This window comes from Capra hircus, chromosome 4 (genome assembly GCF_001704415.2).
Source record: "Capra hircus breed San Clemente chromosome 4, ASM170441v1, whole genome shotgun sequence".
NCBI lineage: Eukaryota > Metazoa > Chordata > Mammalia > Artiodactyla > Bovidae > Capra > Capra hircus.
In genome coordinates this window covers 22,739,242-22,757,788 of record NC_030811.1, presented here as the reverse complement: position 1 = coordinate 22,757,788, position 18,547 = coordinate 22,739,242, and the positions used below count along the sequence as shown (strand labels likewise).

Below are 18,547 nucleotides of genomic sequence, written 5' to 3'. Positions count from 1 at the left end.
AGATCTTTCTTCTTTGTGTGACATCTGAAAAGTGGTGGGAAAGACAAGAAATTCAAACTCAACGATCTCGTTTTGCTCCCAGGTGTGCCATTTGCTAGGTAGGTGACCTTGGGCAGAATATGTAACTTGGCCATTCTCAAATGCTGCATTATTAAACATAGATACTAATCAGTAGGTAACAGGAATTGTTGTGACCATCAGAGAAGGTGCAATGTGTGAAAACTTTATATAACCTGTGAATTCTTATATCAAGGTAGGTGGGACTTGTTAGGCTACAGGCTGCTATTTTTATGTTACACTACAAACATAAGATTTTTTGGGGGGGTTTGTATGTTTGTTCTGGGTTTTTGGTTTTGTTGTTGTCTCTATAAAATGAGGATATCCTGTTGCTGTGGGAGAGTTTACACTTTCATTATTGAATTAGGATGGCTGTTTTTCCCTTGTTGATTTCAGGACTTAGTATTTAAATGGAAGAGATCTCCGACAGAGTGATGACCCACCTCCCTTTTGATTGAGTTTATCACTGGTTTACCTCTAACCTGTGCTAAGTAGAACTTTAAAAGCTAAATAGTTGGATCTTTTTGTATACAAAGTAGCTAGGATTTTTAAATGGCCTGTTCTCATTTTGAAAACCCAAGATTAATGGAATACTTTTAACAAGGGTAGACTAGGGCGTTAGAAGTTGTGTGTGTCTCTCTAGATGTGTTCTTTTACCATGGGTGGGTCATTTGTTTCTTAATCACTAAAAGCGTCAAGTTTTTGTAAGTATAAGATAAAAACAGAGTGTATTTTAAGGTCTTTGTGTAGCATTTTCTGTTTTCTGCATTAGTCCTTTTCCCCTGTATTATCATCTTTTCTATAAAGAAAATGTCAGGTTAACCCATCATTTTTCTTTCTTCTGTGTTTAAGTAAGCATGTATGCTTTATAAACCATGAGTCATAATTCCTCTCTCTTTTGTAATTTATTTCCCTTTTCTCTTTTGAGACCCTTTTAGGCCTCAAAGTGACATATGATTTCTGGGTGACTCGCTTCGTTTTTGAAGGACAGAGGACTCACTTGAGGCGATTATGTAAAATCAAGCTCTTAAAAATAGATGTAATTCTCTCTCTGCAGCTGACGGATACTACTCAAAAAGATTGAAGTAAGGATGAACTCTGGTGAAGTTCAGGCAGAGCTAAAGAACTAAAATCAATGGAACTTTTATCAGGAATTCTGAGTGAAATAATTGTTTGCATTGTCCTGTGTTCCCCCTTCAGAAGGATTTCTTTTCTTTGTATTCTTTTGCTTGAATATGGCTTCTAGGAGGCTCATATTTAGATTTTCTGTGCTTATTTAAAAAAAAAAAAGCTTTATAATTACTATGTAAGGACTATGAAGTGGGAAGGAATACATTGGCAAGGCTTATTACAATTACTTTGTCATGCATCTGGTTATGTTGGCATATTTGTTTAATTAAATTCCCTGCTAATTATAACTGTATGTACTTCTGTTAATTATTATTTGCTTAACACAGGAAACAGTGTAATTCTTTAAAGGAAAGCAACTCACTCTCTATTTAAATTAAATTTCAACTTAATATGCTTTCTAAAATAATAGTAGTGATGTTTCATTAGAATGGTAGTTGGAAAGTATTTATCAGCCTCAGTGGGAATTTGGACTGGCTAAAATGTAACAGAGCTGTTTTAATATCAAATTATAATTAGAAATCAAAAGCTTCAGAGTATAATGTTCAATATTCTGAAACCATTCCCACCATCCAGTGCTGCATATGGCCCATTTACTGAAGGATACATTTTCACCCTTTAAACCTTCCCTACCCTTCAGAACCTGATCGCCTACTCTAGAAGAAAGAGGGGGAGAATTAGCACTTGAGAGTGATATCCCCAGACCCAAGTTCACATCTCTTTCTAATACACACATTCTCTGAAGCCTTTGTTTTATAACATTGCCCAGATTGCTTGGTTATGATCACTCATGATATTGAATGTATTTATAGACTTTTCTCAACTCTTCCATTAGAGTTAAAATAAAATTCCCAACAAAGTTGCGTTTTTTCCATTTCACTTTTTTCATCCTCTCTCACTTTCACAATTCTTATATAGGTTTCCTCTTCCTCCCACTCTTTGTCAGGCATGATTTTTTTTTTTTTTTAAAATTTCACCACTTATCTGATGATGAGCTGGGAACTCTTATTTACGTAACTGTCTTCCTTCACTTGCGTGTACCCTGGCACCAGTTCAGAGGGCCTCAGTTCTTATCAGTTCCTTTCCTTCATTTAGTTTAAAACGAGTTTTTCTTTCTTAAATAGCAACTTAAAATGTTTGCAATATGTTCTTGCTATTAACTCTAATTCACATGAAAAGCTTTCTGTTCTATCTCAAGAGATTTAGTTTTGGCCCTACACAGAAATGGGCTTCCCTTATAGCTCAGTCGATAAACAATCTGCCTGCAATGCAAGAGACCCGGGTTTGATTCCCGGGTCAGGAAGATCTCCCGGAGAAGGAAATGGCAAGCCACTCCAGTATTCTTACCTGGAGAATTCCATGGACGGAGGAGCCCGGCGGGCTACAGTCCATGGAGTTGCAAGAGTTGGAGACGACTTAGTGACTAAATCGCCATCATCATCTAGACAGAAATGGGTTTAAAACATGCCCCTTTAGGTAAATTGCCACTTTTCTGAGTCTGTGGGTTCTTGATTATGAAATGGGGCTGTAAGTAGTGTCTCTACTTTGTAGGGCTAAAGAGGAAGTCAAATGATAAGACATATTTAAAACATGTAGTTTAAACCATCACCAAGATTAGATAATGAACCTTAATTGGTGAAAGTGGAAATGAAAGTCAAAGTGTAGTTGCTCAGTCATGTCCAGCTCTTTATGACCCCATGGACTGTAGCCCGCCAGGCTGCTTTGTCCCTGGAATTCTCTAGGCAAGAATAGTAGAGTGGATTGCCATTTCCTTCTCCAGGGGATCTTTGCAACCCAGGGGATTGAACCTGGGTCTCCTGCATTGTGGGCAAATTCTTTACTACTGAGCCAGGTGGGCAGCCTAAAAGTGGAAACACTGCATTGTTTTTTTGAACGGGAGTCTTAGTTATCATCTGAAATTTGCATTTGGCTCACAGGAAGGTAATATCTACTAGCTACATGATAACACTGCAAGAAATTCCGCAAAATGTAACTGAATTTAGGACAGCTGTTCAATAGATACTTTTTGACTGACTACCATACACCAACCCTGTACTGTGTACAAGAGGAAAAAGTCAAGGCCTCTCTTCTCAGAGAGCCATGCTGCTGCTGCTGCTAAGTCACTTCAGTCATGTCCGACTCTGTGCGACCCCACAGACGGTAGCCCACCAGGCTCCCCCGTCCCTGGGATTCTCCAGGCAAGAACACTGGAGCGGGTTGCCATTGCCTTCTCCAATGCATAAAAGTGAAAAGTGAAACTGAAGTCGCTCAGTCGTGTCTGACTCTTTGCGACCCCATGAACTACAGCCCACCAGGCTCCTCTGTCCATGGGATTTTCCAGGCAAGAGTACTGGAGTAGGGTGCCACTGCCTTCTCCGCAGAGAGCCATAGTCTTGTGGAAGTCAGATCGTTCAGAATATCATGTTAAGTGTTATGGAAGAAACATAACGAGCAGGTTTGGGACCATAGCGAAGAGGATGTCGTGTCTGAGGCCATGACATTGAAAGTGAGTCTCTCAGAATCAGTTAGCAGTTAGACAAGTAAAGACATGGGGTAGGATGCCTTCCCTATATGCTTTGTCTTTGAGTGGAGAACGCTTGGTCTTTGTCATCCATCTGATACTCCAGAGACCAGCCAGCCACATGCAAGGCTGTGTAGTCTCACACAGGCCAGTTATTTAATTAACCTCTCTGAACATCACTTTGCACATCTCCATTTAGGGTTTACCGCAAAGCATTGTGAGGATGCATATAAAAGGGCTGAGACCTAATACATAGTTTAAAAAATAAGTTGGTTTGGTTGTAAACACTGAGAGTTTGGCATTCATTGCCAAGGAAGCCTCATTTTGGTATTTGATAGTGGCTGAATTTGCCAACCACCTACACAGTGGTTGGGCTACTCGAATGGAAAGTTTCCTTCCCAATTAATGCACCATTTTTCTCAGAGACTTTGAACAGGCATATTTTTGATCCATCAAATCTTTTCTGTCCTGGGGTTGTGTCTGGTTTTTATTCCAATTTTAAAGTCTGTCTGCACACATTGTGCCTTGAGCCATGTAGCAGATAGAAAGACAAATGATTTCCTTTTATTATTCTTTTTATTAACAACTAAGGGAAATAACATTTAAGGAAAAAAGAAGACTGACTTGAGAGAAACTTCTGGTTATTTTCTAATGAGGGAAGAAATCTCTAAACGCAGTATATCAATCCTATTTCCAGGATAACAAAGCAAGTCTGAGATAGTTTTAAGCTTTTCCCTTATTCCCTTTATCATGAATGTTTAATATCCAAAGGAACCAATTTTTGTTCAGAATTAGCTTCCAGGTTTGAAGGACTATTAGCAATCACCACAGGGAGCTTCACACTCTGATGATATCTGCCACCCTTTTTTTCTGGAACAGAATCATTTTCCATGTAGTTGTAGCAGGAGCCTTTGTTTTACTGGCCTCGTCAACTCTAATGTATTTTAAATATGTCCACCTGTGCCAAGATGAGACATCAAGAAAGTAACCACACTGTATGTTGAGAAAGAGTAGGTCTCTGCTTTAATAAGCTTGTAAAACCAACATGTTTAGCCTTCTATACATGATCCTTCATGTAGCTATTTTGATTTGAAATGTTATAAGTATTGTCACAATCATGTTAGAGTCATAATATGAGTTAACTGTTTTTTTAACCACTTTACACATGCTAGGTGCTTCATGTAAGTGTTCTTGTTTACCTTTACAGTGGTCCTGTCATGTAGATGCTCATGTCATATCATTTATCTAGGAAACTAAGGCTTCAAGAAGTCAAGCGACTTGCCTCTTATTCTGTGGCTTACAGGACTGGAGTACACACCCCAGCCTGTTTGATTCCAGAGCCCAGGCTCTGATACACTAGCCTACACTACATCTTTTCAGTCCTTCTGTGATGTTCTAAAATAGACTGTCCACATGACAGTCCATAATGTAAAGCATTATTTGATGTCTTATTACAGTACTTACTCTTAAGCTAGTACTTACTTAGTACTAGCTTATTAACATTTGTTTATAAACACTGAAAGCAAGATGAAGCTGGTGTAGGCTTAATAAGATATTTATTTAGCAAGGATGTTCTTGCTACTACTAAGCCAAACATTATACCAGGCATTGGATTTTAAAAAATAAAAAGATATCACTTGACCTTGAGAAGGTCACATCTATCTAGTTGGCAAGATGTACAAGAGTTCCCAAATTTCAAAAACCTCTGAAAAATGAAAGATTTTTGTATGAGGCTCATTTAGCACTAATACCTGACCTGAATTGACAGTAGGCTATACATGGCCTTTGGGAGTCGTTACATAATCTGTAGTAAATGCCCTGCATAACTTTTCTAAATTCTGAACTTTCTCATTTCTGGAATACATCTGGTTGTAAGGATCTAACAGAGGGGATTGTGGACCCATACAGTGAATTCCGGTGTGGAGGTCCCAAGAAAGGAGTGGTCACCTGACCTGACTGAGTTAAAGATTCACAGAAGAGAGGTTTCAGACACTGAAGACAGAATTCACCAAAAATTCACCAGGCAGAGCAAAACTCAAGGGCAAAGATACACAGTCACGAGAGAATGTGACGAGGGTATATATGGGAGACAAGACTAGAAAGGCAGTTTGGCCTCGGATTACACAGGGTCTTGCACGCCACAGGAAGTGTGCACTGGTTCTTGCTGTGGCCGAGCCCTAGGGAAGCTTGGGAAGGCTTTAAGCAGAGGAGTCATCTCATCAACTTTCTACGTTAGAGAATTCCCTCCTGCCTGCTCAACGAGGATGCTGTAATAGTAAATAGGGCCCAGAATGATGAGGATTTGGACCAAGGTAGTGGCAGTAATTGATCAGGGACAGAGAAGGGGAAGTGAAGAAAAGACCTCAAAGCTGACTTCCGGGTTTTCTAATCTGAGCATCTGAGTCAGTGGGAATGCCACGACCCAGGACATGGAATACAGAGGGAGCCACGAGAGCTAGTGATCATGTCCATGTTGAACTTGACTTTCCTCTATATCATGTTTGTGGAGATGGGGCAGGCAGTCGAGATTTGGGATCTGAAGCACCGCTTGTAAGTTTTATATTTAGTCATAGATATTTATAATGATTTGAAGCTGCTAGAGTAAATGGTATTATCAAGATGAAGACAGTGCAGGTGACCCACATTTAAGGTTAGATGGAAGACATGAAGCTAAAGAGATTAAAGACAAGCAGTTAGTGGAGGAGATAAATGGAGGTGTATCAGGGAATGGAAGGATGGCGGTGTGTCTCCTTCCTGCATGAGGCAGGGTGTCAGGAGATTCTGCCAGATGCTGTGGAGACATCGTCAGAGCATGCGCACTCTCACGTCACTTGGCACTTTCAGGCCAGTGTGTTCCGGAAGAACAGCTGAGGTGGCTGAGGGCGGGCGTACCACGAGTGCAGACTGCTCTACAAAACTTGCATGGACTAGTCAGAGGGTTCTGTCATCTTTCAAAATACTAGTATTTGGGAAAGGCCACAATTGATTGAAATAATATGTTAAGAAGCATTAGCTATAACTTATGGCTTACTGCTCATTTCCTGTGTAAATAAGAGAGAGAATCCTACCAGCTAAGCCTCTTGGACTTTGTCTCCAACAGCATGAATTAAAGAATAGCCACTGAATGTGTTCCCAGTGCAATTAGTGAATAACTGAGTAGATTTTGATTTTAAGCTGCAGGGATTAAGGTTTGGTGCCACTGGCAAGCCTTCAGGTGTTCTTTCTAGGATTTTATTGCGCCATATGTTTAAGAAGTACATTGAACTATGACCCAAGAAACTTCTACCACTTGGTGATCACGTAGCATATCAGTTGCAACTTCCATATTTTCAGGTGAGACATGGAAATGTGATGATGGGAGGATAAGTTGAAGACTAAGTTTCCAAACTGAAGAGAACAAAGGGGTCCAGTCGCTTCATATCTTGAAAATAATGATGCTTGTCGTCTTTCATCAGGAGTTTTTACTTTGCTCTTAATGAAACAGTTTATCATTTTAGGCAAGAAGGTACTATGGGAAGCAGTTCTCTTAAAAATTTCTTTGTTTTATCCTAATAGAAAATTCTGTCATACAGAATGTCTGTATTGCTAAAGAAGATAGCCTAAATACATTTTCTCTAGCAACATGTAAGCAAGACATCTTACACTGATTAATTACTCATGAAAATCCTGAAAGATTAGCATCTTTTACCTGCAAAAGCATCATGCCTGGCCCCTATAGAAAACTGACTCTTGAGAACCAAGTCTCAGCTAGAAGTATAGAAGCTGCTGTTTGCAACCTCCAGACCCACAGTGTGTGATTGGTGGGGAACGTGTGGGTAATGACTTAAACTCATAAATCACCTTCAAGTAGGCAGTTGTATGTCATATCTCACAGTCACCCTCCATCTACTCAGCAACATGTTTTATCACTTCGAAGAAATCCATAAAATTACATCACATAATTGACTCTTCTGATGCCATAACTCTAACTGCAGGGACTGCCCTTCCATAAGTTCTGGGACTCTAATCTCCATGATTTAATATTAGGGCATGCAGGGACACGTCCATGTCCAAGAGTCTTTTTCCCTTAAGCTATTCAGTTCAGTTCAGTTGCTCAGTAGTGTCCGACTCTGCGATCCCATGAATTGCAGCACACCAGGCCTCCCAGTCCATCACCAACTCCTGGAGTTTACCCAAATCATGTCCATTGAATTAGTGATGCCATCCAGCCATCTCATCCTCTGTCGTCCCGTTCTCCTCCTGCCCTCTATCCCTCCTAGCATCAGGGTCTTTTCCAGTGAGTCAACTCTTCACATGAGGTGGCCAAAGTATTGGAGTTTTAGCTTTAGCATCAGTCCTTCCAATGAACACCCAGGACTGATCTCCTTTAGGATGAACTGGTTGGATCTCCTTGCAGTCCAAGGGACTCTCAAGAGTCTTCTCCAACACCACAGTTCAAAAGCATCAATTCTTCGGCGCTTAGGTTTCTTCACAGTCCAGCTCTCACATCCATACATGACCACTGGAAAGACCATAGCCTTGACTAGACGGACCTCTGTTGGCAAAGTAATGTCTCTGCTTATGGATATGTTATCTAGCTTGGTCATAACTTTCCTTCCAAGGAGTAAGCATCTTTTAATTTCATGACTGCAGTCATCATCTGCAGTGACTTTTGAGCCCCCCAAAAATAAAGTCAGCCTCTGTTTCCACTGTTTCCCCGTCTATTTGCCATGAAGTGATGAGACCAGATGCCATGATCTTCGTTTTCTGAATGTTGAGCTTTAAGCCAACTTTTTCACTCTCCGCTTTCACTTTCATCAAGAGGCTCTTTAGTTCTTCACTTTCTGCCATAAGGGTGGTGTCATCTGCATATCTGAGGTTATTGATATTTCTCCTGGCAATCTTGATTCCAGCTTGTGCTTCCTCCAGCCCAGCGTTTCTCGTGATGTACTCTGCATAGAAGTTAAATAAGCTTATGTAGAGGTATAATGAATGTATGAAATGAATATTCTCCAATCAAATTTCTTTTTACCTCAGCGTAGAAGTCAGTGAAGAGAAATCTTGAGGCATACTTTTTTTTTTTCTTTATAAAAGGTGGTCTTAGGTAAGGTACTTCAGTGATAAAGTCTAGACAGAAAATAATATGAAGGTATTAGGAGGGAGATGTATTACATGTTTTTGAGGAGATAAACCCTGAATAGAGAGGTTTACTGTCAATGACTTCTAAGTGAACTTCTTGGCACCAGTCTTTCTCCCCAGAGCAGTCTTTCTGAGACACCCAGCCAGTTACTTTGTTACTTAACCTACCCTTCCCCACTTTCTGGTTAGAGTCCAGACTCTTGAGTGAGGCGTGCAAGATCTGGCGCTAAGCATGCAGGGTCTTCTTTGCTTTGCCCCTCCTTGGCTCTGTGACTCACTCTCGAATGTTTTGTGTCCACTCCTTCTCCAGCTGGCATTCACCCTGAGAGTCAGCTCTCTGAGGAGTAGGCCTTCCTGAGAACGAATTGCTCCTTCCTTTCCCCTCCACCACAGATGGTATATATTAGTATCACAGGATCTCTAATATTTCATGCAGTCATCTGTCTATATGTAAGTGTCCTTTTATTAGATAGTACATTGTTAGAGAACAAAAAATATATATATTTATCTGCATATCTTTGTACTTAGAATTATGCCTGCTTCATAGTTACCATTCAGTAAATATTCATTGGATAGAAGAATAGATATATGGACAAATGAAACATTTTGTCCTGAGGGGACCATTTATTTGGCCACCTATTTCACAAAGTCTATTAGCCTTGTTTTCCCTTTGGGCCAATTCCACTCTCTAAGGCCAGAGCCACGTAAGAGTCTGGACAATGTATTGTAGCTGAGCTAACACAGGAAAACTCAGATTTGATTTTCAATACAATAATTACTTATCAGTACTCTCATGGGCAGATGGACATATCTGATGCATAAGTAATTACTGGATTTTGTTGGTCTTGAATATGTTATAATTAAGTGACTGCTTCTGACTATGAGGTGAAGAACATAACATAGTGTTTTAAAAATAGCACATAATCATCTGCTGTGATCATCTAGATTAAATATTACGGCTTATTTTACATTTAAATAATTTGCATAGTAGAGCTTTTTCAACATTTACCAGCGTCCGACATCTCCACTAATTCTTAAATAGAAGTTGGAACTTACTTTAAGAAGTTACGGGTTCATCTTTAGACCTTTGACACTAAGATCATTATTATACTCTCTGATTCCACCTTGTAGAAGAAAAATGACAACAGATAAGTCTAATAAGTAGAGTCTGAAGTTAAATTAAGTAGCTGACAAGCAGTAGCTCACTTGAACTTACTTTGAGGTCACCTGTGTATTTAATGAATATCTTTTGTTGACCAATTTCATTGCTTTGGTCCAAGGATTTTCAAAAATTTTAGCCATCACTACAATATACAGGCATGCATGCATACATTCTTATGTACATACATATATATATATATATACACACACACACACTTATATATATATATATATACACACATATAGGGATATCTGAAAGAAAAAGAAATGCAAAAAGTCAAAATGGCTGTCTGAGGAGGCTTACAAATAGCTGAGAAAAGAAGAAAAGCTAAAGGCAAAGGAGAAAAAGAAAGATATACCCATTTGAATTCAGAGTTCCAAAGAATAGCAAGGAGAGATAAGAATGCCTTCTTAAGTGGATCAATGCAAAGAAATAGAGGAAAGCAATTAAATGGGAAATACTAGAGATCGCTTCAAGAAAATTAGAGATACCAAGGGAACATTTCGTGCAAAGATGGGCACAATAAATGACAGAAGCTATATGGACCTAACATAGGCAGAGGATATTGAGAAGAGGTGGCAAGAATACACAGAAGAACTATACAAAAAAATATTCATGACCCAGATAACCATGATGGTGTGATCACTCTCCTAGAGCCAGACATCCCAGAGTGCGAAGTCAAGTGGGCCTTAGGAAGCATCACTACGAACAAAGCTAGTGGAGGTGATGGAATTCCAGCTGAGGTGTTTCAAATCCTAAAAGATGATGTGGTTAAAGTGCTGCACTCTATACATCAGCAAATATGGAAAACTCAGCAGTGTTCACAAGACTGGAAAAGGTCAGTTTTCATTCCAGTTTCAAAGAAGGGCAACACCAAAGAATGTTCAAACTACTGTACAATTGGACTTATTTCCCATGCTAGCAAAAGTCAAAATGAAAGTCGCTCAGTCGTGTCTTACTCTTTGCAACCCCACAGACTATAAAGTCCATGAAATTCTCCAGGACACATTACTGGAATGGTAGCCATTCCCTTCTCCAGGGGGTCTTCCCAACCCAGGGATCAAACCCAGGTCTCCTACATTGCAGGCAGATCCTTTACCAGCTGAGTTACTAGGGAAGCCCCCATGCTAGTGAAATAATGCTCAAAATTCTCCAAGCCAGGCTTCAACAATACATGAACCACAAACTTCTGGATGTTCAAGCTGGATTTAGAAAAGGTAGAAGAACTAGAGATTAAATTGCCAAGAACCTTTGGATTGTAGAAAAAGCAAGAGAACTCCAGAAAAACATATACTCTGGTTCATTGACTATGCTAATGCCTTTGACTGTGTGGATCACATCAAACTATGGAACATACTTTAAGAGATGGGAATATCAGACCACCTTACCTGCCTCCTGAGAAATCTATATGCAGGTCAGGAAGCAACAATTAGAACCAGACATGGAACAATGGACTGGTTCCAAATTGGGAAAGGAGTACATGAAGGTTGTATGTTGTCACCCTGTTTATTTAACTTCTGTACAGAGTATATCATGTGAAATGCCAGGGTGGATGAAGCACAAGCTGGAATCAAGATTGCCTGGAGAAATATCAATAACCTCAGTTATGCCAGTGACACCACCCTTATGGCAGAAAGCAAAGAGGAACTAAAGAGCCCCTTGATGAAAGTGAAAAAGGAGAGTGAAGAAGCTGTCTTAAAACTCAACATTCAAAAAATAAAGATCATAGCATCTGGTCCCCTCACTTCATGGCAAATAGATGGGGAAACAATGGAAACAGTGACAGACTTTATTTTCTTGGGCTCCAAAATCACTGCAGACGGTAACTGCAGCCACAAAATTAAAAGACACTTGTTCCTTGGAAGAAAAGTTATGACCAACTTAGACAGCATATTAAAAAGCAGAGACATTACTTTGCCAACAAAAGTCTGTCTAGTCAAGGGTATGGTTTTTCTAGTAGTCATGTATGGATGTGAGAATTAGACCATAAAGATGGCTGAGTGCTGAAGAATTGAGGCCTTTGAACTGTGATGTTGGAGAAGACTCTTGAGAGTCCCTTGCACTGCAAGCAGGTCAAACCAGTCCATCCCAAAGGAAATTAATACTGACTGTTGGAAGGACTGATGCTGAAGCTCCAATACTTTGGCCACATGATGCAAAAAACTGACTCACTGGAAAAGACTCTGATGCTGGGAGAGATTGAAGGCAGGAGGAGAAGGGGGCAACAGAGGATGAGACAGTGGGATGGCATCACCAACTCGATGGACATGAGTTTGACCAAGCTCTGGGAGATGGTGCAGGACAGGGAAGCCTGGCATGCTACGGTCCATGGGGTTGCAAAGAGTCAGACATGACTGAGCAACTGAACAACAAGAATATCTTACTACATATAACACACTCAGATATTTTCTGTTCTGTCCTATCCATTGGATATCAATGCATTCTATGCTGATTATGATATAGTCTGGAAAAGTCTGCTTTGATCCTTATCAGTAACACATATTTGGCCAAGTCAGAATGTGACCTCCACTCCCAGCAAATCCTACCTGGTTATGGATGTGCATTGTTCTGATACTGAAGGGGCTGAGTGGCAAGTACCGTGTTACATGCAGGATCTCATACAACTTCTGTCTGATGACAGTCTTTTATCTTGGTTCATTCAGCCTCATTTGTTCATGTTTCTTGCTTAGTTGCAGAATGTCATGGATCCCTTTGGGGAAACGGATGAGTAATCTTGTGAATGGAGTAGTGAACTGAGGGAAATTGTTTATTTTTGGTGTTGATTCAGGCCCCATTTCATCTTAACCCCTCGTTAGAGAACATCAATAATGATTCTGTTTCTGCAACTCATTCCTAAAGAAAATTAATTGGAAGCTAGATAGCTCCCTAATAACCACACTTGTTTTTACATAATAGAAGGAGAAAAGGATTAAGTTCTTTGTTCTAATTAATAGGAATGAAAATAGAATCACAATCTATGGTATGGCAAAATGAGAGAAAATAAGGCTTGTAAGTAATTTTCATGGTTGTTTAGGAATAATTGTTTCATTATTGAGTTAATAGTTTTTACAAACAGCTTCCATTTCCATATCATATTTCTGCAGTAGCTCTTTATTGAGATTGCCTAGGCAGAAGATGACAAGAAGTTGTTTTAAACCCATCACTTGTCTAAAATATGAGTTCCAGAGTAGTTAGGAGAGGGGGCTACAGCAGGAAAGAAGGAGGTAGGGGAGGGAAAAGGGGGGTCAGATTGAAATCAGTTGATTAATAAGACAACAAAATTCATTCACCAGCTTGTTTCAAAGGAGACTCTTATTATTCTGGAGAGAAATTAGACATCAGATCTCTCATAGGCCCCAGGCTCTGACATGTGTTTTATAATGACAGTTAATTAGATACTGTCTGCAGCAATCATAGGCTGTCATTTCTAATACATTTCTGGGAAGTTGAAGGACAGGAGAAGTCACCCCCTCCCCATCTTCCCCCTTCCCGTAACTGAAATCGGTTGCCAAAATTAACTATGAATATATGAGGCACAAGTTCAACAATTATACAGCCGTTCTGCACATCTACGTTTTCCTACTTAGTATGTGCTCTGCATCTCAGGCTGTGCTGGGCGTGGATTTTGCAGACAGAGTTGTTACTGCAGCCCTGGTAATATTTAGGAATAGCTCACACCGCAGCCTCTCACACCTGGTCTCATGGAACATACCACTCATCTTTGTAGCTTACGTGTTAGAACACAAAGAATTTTTCGCATTGTTGAATTCAAACTCTAGCTCTACCCCACCCGACCCCCTGCCACCCTCCTGCCTTCCATCTTTACTAAAGAACTTGCCATGCGTTAATTAAAATGATGTATTCTCATCTATAAACCTTAAATTTCGATAACTCCTGCAGGGAAACCTAACCTGGATATTCAATGCCCCCCTTTTGCTGAATGTCATTATAAACATGGTAGTCGAGTACAGTGTACAAGAAGCTAAGCCATGAGGCAGAGATCCTGCTTGAGACAGCTTAAAATCATAGATGGTTAAAGTTTTAAAGGACCTTAGGAATAATCTAATCATTTCCTTTGTAAGCAGGACATTTGGGGCCCAGAGAGCTTAAGCAATGTCAGGGCAAACCTGAGCTAAAACCTGGTTCTCCTGACTTCTAGAGTCTTGCTCGTTTCCCTGTGCAGCACTGCCTCCTCCCTGATTATCTGGGTGACTGTGAAAATCACTGGATTTTTCTGACCTTGAGCTTTTTCAGCTGTAGAATGAGCAACCCCAGAGTTGCGCTGAGCATAAATGGGAAGGCTACTCCCCTGTCCTTTGTGAGACTCCAGGCAATCTTGTGTTGCCCTCTGATTGCTCTCATCACGTGTCATCTTTCCCCCAGTGCGTGCCTGGCCTCATCACCACCTGCCAGGAAACAGAAGAAGGTGTTCAGCCCCTTTCTGGTTGAAAGCAGCACTCCTTTTACAGGCTACCCACTCAGTTTCTCTTACCTGTTGTTTGAGACATGGCCACTCAAGTCATGTGCAGAAATTCTGTCTTTTTCAACCCTAGGTATCATCCCTGATGTGTCGATTGGTAGTTTCCAAACACAACAAATAAGACTCCCATAGAGTTTCTTAAGGTCTTCCCTGAGAGCGTGGTTGGTAAAGAATCCTCCTACAATGCAGGAGACTCCAGTTAGATTCCTGGGTCGGCAACACCTGCTGGAGATGGAACAGGCTACCCATTCCAGTATTCTTGGGCTTCCCTGGTGTCTCTGCTGGTAAAGAATCTGCTGCAGTGTGGGAGACCTAGGTTCAGTCCCTCGTTTGGGAAGATGCCCTGGAGAAGGGAAAGGTTACCCACTCTAGTATTCTGGCCTGGAGAATTCCCTGGACTGTATAGTTCTTGGGGTCACAAAGAATCAGACACGACTGAGCGACTTTCACTTTCAGAGTTTTCTTAAAAGTACAGATTCCTACTCCCCATGGTACTTCAACCCTCCTGTCAGGCCCTCTTGAGAAAAAAACATAATGTAGTACGTTTGCAGCAGAGCCTGATCATCAGTAGATTAGCTAGGTTTTGTTTTACTTGTTTTTGCTTTTTGAGCTCCCAGGATGACTGCCGGGCAAATGCTGCTTACCCAAGCAGAGCAGATCCCCAAATGTGCTACCTTCTACAGCTGCTAGAATCTCTGGGTACTTCTCCATGGGTTCTAATTAACTTTTACATTTTAGAGGTTGAAGTGTCAGCAGTAAGCTGGTACTACAATTCTTGGAGGCAAGAATTGGTTCTCATCTTCTTGCCTTTATAGAGACATATACAAGCACGACCACCCGCCTTCCCCACAGCTCCACCACCACCCTGTCTGCAGCCTTTCCGACCTGAAAAAGACAGTATAACAAATATCAGTATCAATAAAGGTAAGTCTGCTGTCCACTTCCAGTTTGAGATTTGTTTTGTGGCAGTGGTGATTTTAATCTCCCCACATCCACCTTCCCAGTAATAGGGCTGAGTTTATATTACGCCCTTCTCTCCTACATCTAACCCACTCCAGTACTCTTGCCTGGCAAATCCCATGGACGGAGGAGCCTGGTAGGCTGCAGTCCATGGGGTTGCTAGGAGTCGGACATGCCTGAAGCTACTTAGCAGCAGCAGCAGCTCCTACATCTGGTCCCCTCATGATTGAAGATGTGTTTTCAAAATACCTTGTTGGGATTAAGGATATGGTGTGTGATGCTGAGTGATTATCTCTGTGCAGAATGAACTGGTATCAGGAAGCAGATTGAGCTAGAGTCTTGACTTTGTTGTATGATTCTCTATCCATGAGCTACCAGCTGGGGCAAAGTAGGGAAGGCTACAAGGGTACACACCATCAACATCCCTTGAGATACAGACTGATATCTTGAACTATTCTTAGGCATGAGCAGAAAGTGGATGCTTAGCCAATTCCATATGTGTTACTATAATGGTTCACTTGCTTTCTAAATGAAGGCAGCCTCCTTACCAGCTGTGGACTCTTCAGTGTTTGTAAAGGTTTAAAGATGTTACAGAAGGAAGTAGAATGACATTGAATAAAGATGTTGGAAAAAGAAGGCAATCAAAGATAATGAGATTTTACATACATATAAAGTTAGTTTAGCCAGAGCCCAGTATATAAGTAAGCATGTAATAAATGTTAGCTCCTGTTGAGGTTATTGCTATTATTCTGATGTCCATGCTATTTTAAATCAAGCTATTGCTGATAATCAGTGGCATATTGACCATGGTTATTAAGCATTAAAATTTGAGGACAATTAACTTGACTTTTTAGAAAAAAAGCAACTTTAAAAATCCACTTAGTTCAAGCCTAACTTCTTACTCTATTGGTGCATATTATAGTATATGGTCCTTAACTTATGGGCAGTAGTTCTGAGTTCATATTTCCATTGGGCTTAGTGAGTTAGATGATTTTAGGTGAATTAAATGGGCTGTATGAATCTCATCCCCAGGCCAATTTCAGGAATCACTGAGGCTTATGGGTAGGTAACTCACAATGTCATTTCAAAGTTTATGATTATTTTTCCCTGAAGCTTCTAATTCTCCATTCAATTTATCCCTCCCCTTTATTAGTTGATTTAATAATGATGAAAATATAGTTAACCTGACTAAAGTCTGTTACCTCCAGCAATGACTCAGATATATGGCAATAAGATGGAACAATGCATTTATCCCAGAGCTCCAGGTCTATGGATTTTAAGAATATTTAACTCTTTATGGAGTCATAATTGTGACAGTTTTTTTAAAACAACATAATATTTTACTTGGTTTTGTTGCTTCAGTTGACTTCAGTTCAGTTGCTCAGTCCTGTCCAACTCTTTGCCATCCCATGGACTGCAGCACGCCAGGATTCTCTGTCCATCACCAACACCTGGAGCTTGCTCAAACTCATATCCACTGAGTTAGTGATTCTATCCAGCCATCTCTTCCTCAGTCGTCCCCTTCTCCTCCTGCCTTCAATCTTTCCCAGCATCAGGGTCTTTTCTAATGAGTCAGTTCTTTGCATCAGGTGGCCAGAGTATTGGAGTTTCTGCTTCAGCATCAGTCCTTCCAAAGAATATTCAGGACTGATTTCCTTTAGGATTGACTGGTTTGTTCTCGTTGCAGTCCAAGAGACTCTCAAGAGTCATCAACACCACAGTTTAAAAGCATCAATTCTTCAGTGCTCGGCCTTCTTTATGGTCCAATTCTCACATCCATATGTTACTACTGGAAAAAACCATAGCTTTAAGTAGATGAACCTTTGTCAGTAAAGTAATGTCTCTGCTTATTAATATGCTTTAGGTTGGTCATAGCTTTTCTTCCAAGGAGCAAGAGTCTTTTAATTTTATGGCTACAGCCACCATCTGCAGTGATTTTGGAGCCCAAGAAAATAGTCTGACAGTGTTTCCATTGTTTCCCCTTTTATTTGCCATGAAGTGATAAACCAGATGCCATGATCTTTATTTTCTGAATGTTGAGTTTTAAGCCAGTTTTTTCACTTTACTCTTTGACTTTCATCAAGAGGCTCTTTAGTTCCTCTTTGCTTTCTGCCGTAAGGGTGATGTCATCTGCATATCTGAGGTTATTGATGTTTCTCCCAGGACTTGATTCCAGCTTGTGCTTCATCCAGTCTGGCATTTCACATGATGTAGTCTGCATAAAAGTTCGATATGCAGGGTGACAATATATAACCTTGACATATTCCTCTTTCTATTTGGAACCAGTCTGTTGTCCCATGTCTGGTTCTAACTGTCGCTTGTTGACCTTCATACAGATTTCTCAGGAGGCAGGTAAGGTGTTCCGGTATTCCCATCTCTTTAAGAATTTGTTGCTTCGTTTGTCTTGTAGGGAGTCAGGAATTTTGGTTCCTTCCAAAACCCTTTACTATGTTTTGTGCATGCCAAGGTGTCTTATTTTCTTTAAAATGCAATATCCCTGTCATTGGGGGAAAGGCATAGACATCAGCATGGATGAAATACAGAGCCTGTATGTGTTAAGCATTTAAATAAATTAAGAGTGTACATTGATCATTCTTAGCCTGCATTGTGGAGAAATAATTTCTAGCCATTTGTTAAGCTATTCAGCAAAATAGTCAATTTGATAGTCCCACAGGGTGATCTGCAAACACAGAGTTTGCTTAATCTGGATATACAATGTAGCACTGTCCTTGTAGTCTTGTCTTTTAGTTTGTCATCCTTAATGAAGTTTGAAAAGAAGACAAGTGAATTATATCTGGCAAATATAAAGGAGGTGCACCTGGAAGAATACATGCATAGCTACACTTAGGTTATCTGGTGTATATTCGCCAGTACTGCTTTTCTGTGGATTTAGTACAATAGAGAGGCCTGATAACACACTTAAGGCATCAAAATATCCAAGAAAATAGATGAGGTCATTTCCCTGTACATGGGTGTGTGTGTGGGGGGGGGTGTGTGTGACTTCCATCAACCCACAAGTTTACTGTTTCATTCTTCTGTTGAATGTCCTTGGTCCATAAATACATAGGAGATGGTAGGACTAGTGTGGAGCCGTCTCTCAATGCAGGTAAGTCATGGCCAT

General features: G+C 40.4%; 1 protein-coding gene across 1 annotated transcript in view; it reads left to right on the top strand.

Moving 5' to 3' along the window:
• EXOC4 (exocyst complex component 4) overlaps positions 1–18,547 on the top strand; it is an 816,876-nt gene that overhangs the window by 490,381 nt on the left and 307,948 nt on the right. The gene's annotated exons all lie outside the window — the stretch shown is intronic.